The sequence below is a fragment of the Sorex fumeus genome, unplaced genomic scaffold (genome assembly GCF_029834395.1).
Source record: "Sorex fumeus unplaced genomic scaffold, SorFum_2.1 ptg000035l, whole genome shotgun sequence".
Taxonomy (NCBI): Eukaryota; Metazoa; Chordata; class Mammalia; order Eulipotyphla; family Soricidae; genus Sorex; species Sorex fumeus.
Window position 1 is genome coordinate 23,258,678 of NW_026606092.1, and position 5,580 is coordinate 23,264,257.

A 5,580-nucleotide genomic window follows, 5' to 3' on the forward strand; every position below is an offset into this window, starting at 1 on the left:
ATATCACTCATATATATTTACATGTATGCTGTTTTGGGGGTCCACAACCAGGTACTTAAGACTACTCCTGTCTGAGAACTCAGAGATCCTTCCAGAAACTGCTCAGCGAGCCATATTCAGTACTGGAGATCTAACTGAGAAAATATATTAAGTCCCTATCCCTATACTTTCTCCTTGAAATAATCTACATTGGAGATATTCAGTAAATTAATAAAATTATGAAATGACACATGAAATATATGAAATTAACTAGATTTCTATAAATTATATTTGAGGCACAATGGGTAGAAGAAATTGGAAAATTCTTCAAATTAGCTATTTTTATTCTCTCTGCAAGTTAATTTCTAAAACTGAAAACAATGCTGAATACACTTTTTATAATCTTATTTAACAGTGTGGATGACAAAGTTTTTCATAATATAGTTGTTTCAGCCAGTCAATGTTCCAACACCAATTCCACCGTCAGTGTGACATTCGCTCAATCGTTGTCTTCATTTTTGAACCACCCCACAACTCTGGCCCCTTGGTAGGCACAATATTTTATTATCTTATATTCTTATTACAATCAAATGGCAATATAATTATCAAAAATCACACAATCACAAATCATCCTGTTATTCGTCGATTGCCTCGAGCAGGCCCCAGTAACGTCTCTTTCATCCTAGCCCTGAGATTATATTCAAGGCTCTTTAGGAGAATGAGACCCATCATTGTTACTGGTATTTGGCATATTGGGTACGCCACAGGGAGTGTGCCAGACTCTGCCGTGTGGGCAGGCTACATTTGGTAGCCTGCCAGTTTGTCCAAAGTAGGAATGAGATAATAAGATGTCATAATAAGATGTCAAAATATCAAAAATATTTCAGTAAAAGAAAGTGTGTGAGAATTGTTATATCTCACAATGGGGTAACTAAATTCATTGTCTAAGGTTTTACTGACTGTATGTTGCATCTGAATCTTTTTTGTTTTTTTTAATTTTAAAACAATGTATTTTAATATAGACTTCTCTTGATAAAATTTTAGAGTCAAAACTGCTTAGATAGAAAAGGGTCAATATTAACAATAAATATTAAAAATAAATTTTTCTTTAAAAATTGTTATCACAGGGAAGAACTGGAAGAAACCTGAGTGCCCAGGAGCAGATGACTGGTTAAAGAAACCTTGGTACATCTACACAATGGAGTACTATGTAGTGGTTAGAAAAGATGAAGTCATGAAATTTATATACAAGTGGTACAACATGGAAAGTATCATGCTAAGTGAAATGAGTCAGAAAGAGAGGGATAGACATACAAAGATTGCATTCATCTGGGGGATATAAAGTAACAAAATATGAGATTAATACCCAAGAATAAATGAGATCAGCACCAGGAGAATTACTCCATAGCTTAGAGGCCAGCCGGGTGTTCTATGGGAAAGGACAGCTCAGATAGAGAAGGGAGCACCAAATTAAGGGTGTTTGGAGGATCCTCCCAGGAGGGGAGATGCATGTCTAAAGTAGACTGGACTGAACATGTTTGCCACTCAATGACTCTTTTGCAGACCACAACACCCAAAAGGAGAGAGAGAACACAAGGGAATGCCCTGCCACAGAGGCAGGGGGGGATGGGGGGGATGGGGGTGGGAGGGATAATATCCATGGTGGTGGAAATGGGCCCTGGTGGAGGGATGGGTGTTTGATCATTGTATAGTCAAGACCCAAGCACAAAAATTTGTGGATCTACACCTGTACCTCATGGTGTTTCACCAATAAAAATTTAAAAAAAATTGTTATCACAGGGTTGTTATCATGGGAATATATCCTCATGAGGTCGTTAAGTCTTTGTCTAAAAATTTATTAAACTTTTGTTGTTAGTTGAGCCTTCTGTGCTACTGTTTTGTTTGTTTAATTTAGCGGGCTTATACAATACTTTCCTATCTAATTTTGTGTTCTCCTACTGGAATTGAAGTATTGAGGAATTGGGGGGTGTCCAGAGACTTCAGGATCTATGATCTGGACCTATGAGTTGACAACACAGTGGTGGTAGGAGGTGGATGTAGTTGCTGGGGCTTCTAGAATATGGGGGTAGGGTAAAGGGAGACTCGTCACCCTGACTCCAAGAGACCCCAGAGTACTCAGTCTGGGTGGGCACTGGAGCACCTGAAATTATTTGCTGTTTGGCATCTCTGCCGATAATATTAATGAAGCAGTGGAATTGAGCCATTGGTGTCTCTGCAGTAGTGGGTTGTAGGTGTGTTTGCTGGGGCATTGGCAGGGAGAGTACTTGACCCATCTACCTCCCAACAGTATCCCACAGTTTTCAGCCACAGGGAACTTTTTCCATGAATTCTAGCTGCTTGGCTTGCGGCTAAGATTTAGTCTTATTTTCCTCAGAGATTTCATCAGGAGTAAGGGAATCAGTAGAGGAGGGCTAGTGGGTGAGTCAATGTGAGAGCTGTTGTGGGAGGTCCCTTCTGTGCTATTTTTGTTTGATTATTGAGATTAGTTTCTGTTTATACTACCCTCCCATTTGCCATGTTACTATTGGAATGTCAGTACTGTGGAAATTGCAAGTGTCACATGGCACTTTAAATGGTCACATGCTGCAGGTTCTGTTGAACTTGGATGATTCCAGGCCCATCACCCTCCCCAGTGATGGGCAGCCCTCTCCCTCCCCCAGCTCTCCTACTTCTGGAAGCCACAGCTGCCTCACACACATCCCAAAGCCACTGTCATATAAACAAAGGCTCAGAGATGCCAAGCCAAGCAAATGCAATTTATGGTGTACACCAATCTTTGGGCTGAAAACTCTGGGTACTTTTTTTTTTCTTTAGTGTAGTGTTCTTTGAAAGTCCAATTGTATGCCAAAGAGTCCAACAGAAAAAAATTAATCGTATGATTATTGTAATGTTATATAGACTATGTGATTGTTACAGTCAATTTTCCTCTCATGACTCTCTGATCAAAGTATTTTCCTTGTATTTTTTTTTTCTATTGCAGAAAGGAAATATAAGAGATACTTCCTCGCCACCCCACCTGCTTCTTCCTCAGCATATGTTTATGCTGGGACAAAACGATAGATCACAATTTTTATTAATGCAAATAATTATAAACTCAAGTTGTACCAACATTCATGTGTTTTATGTTGCTAGCGACAAATCTTAGTTGTCTCTACAGTCAGATCTTTGACTATATAGTAATTTAGTTGCCTATGACTATCATATAAGTTACATAATTTTAAGATAATAACAAACCTAAACACAATATTCCAAAGGTTTCAAACATTATGTCAGTGATATTACATTTAATCATACCATTCCAAACCCTGGGAGGTTTCATTATAATTTAGAGAAGACAAAATAGATCCCTAAGAAACTACACCAAGTTCTTTTATGAGAATTTAAATAAATGTGTCTTTATTCAAACTCATCTTTTTAACTATATTATGTTGCCTTCACAATTTCTCTCAAATATAAAATGTGAATTCACACACACAGAGACACTACCACGTGTGACTCACAAACAAATAAAACGATGATAACATTAATCTCTTTATTTTTGCTAAAGAAATTTGATATCTTCCATTCTGGAATGCTAAATTTGGAAAGTAGGTCAGTTAGCTAAAATATTCTGGTAAATCTTTTACTAATGTATTTTAACCTAGTTTGTAATATTGTTGAAATCAATCATACAAATAATAGTTTATCTCAGAGTCTTTGCAGGTAAATTAAAAAGTTTTGAAAACAATTTCCAGCTTTCACCATGATTTTAATTTGAAGCATCTCATTTATAATTGGACATTTTGATCACAATGTTAAGTAGTGATAAGATTATATATTTTGTCATAAATTGCCTTCATTTGTATTGCTTTATGAGATATACTTGATGTACTATTACTCTATGTCAATCTGATGGCTTTGACATATGCATCTATCTGTGATACCATCATCACATAAAAACAATGAAGCTTGCTTTCCAAGTCCATGTTCTCCCTTAAACATATATCTTGCTGTCAGGTGGAGTGATAGCACAGCAGGTAGGGCGTTTGCCTTGCACGCGGCGGATCTGGCCGGCCCCGGTTCGATTCCTCCACCCCAATCAGAGAGCCCGGCCATGCTACTAAGAGTATCACGCCGCACGGCTAAGCCTGGCAAGCTACCTGTGACATATTTGATATGCCAAACACAGTAACAACGAGTCTCACAATGGAGATGTTACTGGGCCCGCTCAAGCAAATTGATGAACAACGGGAGGACAGTGCTACAGTGTTTGTCTCTATGTTTCTTTGCTTGCTTATTTCCACTCTGCAGAAGACTATGCTCTTACTCAAATATGGACTTTTTCCTTTCTCTTCCCTCATATCTTTATAAATAAGTTTCAATAAAAGCTTTCTTGCTTTATAAAAAATTGATAAAGATAGTGAGTACATTGTAAACTGCAAAGCTACACGATAACCACGTTCTGTTTAGCACATGATACAACGAAGTAAATTAAGAAAGTTCTGATCTTCAAAAGTACTAATGTTAATAACTAACTCAAAGTATTTCTTGGAATTTATTCTCTTATATCAACAAAGTTGTTAAATATCAACAATATGCCCTGGAGCGATAGCTCAGCGGTAGGGCGTTCGCCTTACAAGCGGCCAACATGGCCGACCCGAGTTCGATTCCTCCGCCCCTCTCGGAGAGCCCGGCAAGCTACCGAGAGTATTCGATATGCCAGACACAGTAACAACAAAGTCTCCAATGGAGACGTTACTGGGCTCGCTCGAGCAAATCGACGATCAACGGGAGGGCCTTTACCTTTACCTTTTTTATCAACAATATAAAGCAAAAAATATACTGCTGTGAATGCCATCTCTGTTTCTTTTTTCAAATATCCAGTCATTGCTCATTTACTTATAGGAACATATCTTCAAATATTTTTGACTGTCAACTCATTTGTGGAGTTTATAACTGACTCCATTTTAATTATTCCTATTCCTCATAATTGACAGACAAAATCTGTTACTTCAGAAGCAGAATATCACAAGAATTAAATTGTTAATTGTAGGAAATGCAGTTCACTGAAACAAATCTGCAAAAGATATCTACATATGGAAAGCAACATATTAATTACAAGAGCACTTTTTCCTGTTTGAGCACTTTTCTTTCTTTTTTTTGCTTTTTAACTCAAGGGGTAGTGTGAATGCAGTGTCCCACTACCACAAACTATGCAGCAGAGTTTCCTACGTGTGAGGAAATTTCAGGGGTCAGCTCATCCAAAGTGTGATGGTCAAGCCTCAACCTGGGGAAACCATCTTTGTGATCGTGGTATCTACACTGCCAAGTAAATACAAGCCATTTTAAACTTTATTTAGGATTGTAAACTATTCACACAAGGACTAGAGAGTGTGGGAAAGGTTCTTGCCTTATATGAAGCTGACCCATGTTTGATCCCTACACCCTATGTGGTCCCCCAAGCCCCTACAGGAATGATTCTCAGTACAGTGCCAGGAATAAGCCCTGAGCACCAATGCATGTGACCCCAAACCCAAAAATAAATTTAAAATCTTAATGAAATAAAACACACACAGCTTTAAGAAATTAACAAAATAATAA

The 5,580-nt window shown here is 37.9% G+C and overlaps 1 non-coding gene across 1 annotated transcript; it reads right to left on the reverse strand.

Annotated features, from left to right (window-relative positions):
- Positions 1-5,154: 5,154 nt before the first annotated feature.
- LOC130027019 (U1 spliceosomal RNA) lies at positions 5,155-5,316 on the reverse strand. Its single transcript, XR_008792966.1, has one exon. It is a non-coding gene; the product is annotated as a U1 spliceosomal RNA (small nuclear RNA).
- Positions 5,317-5,580: the final 264 nt, after the last annotated feature.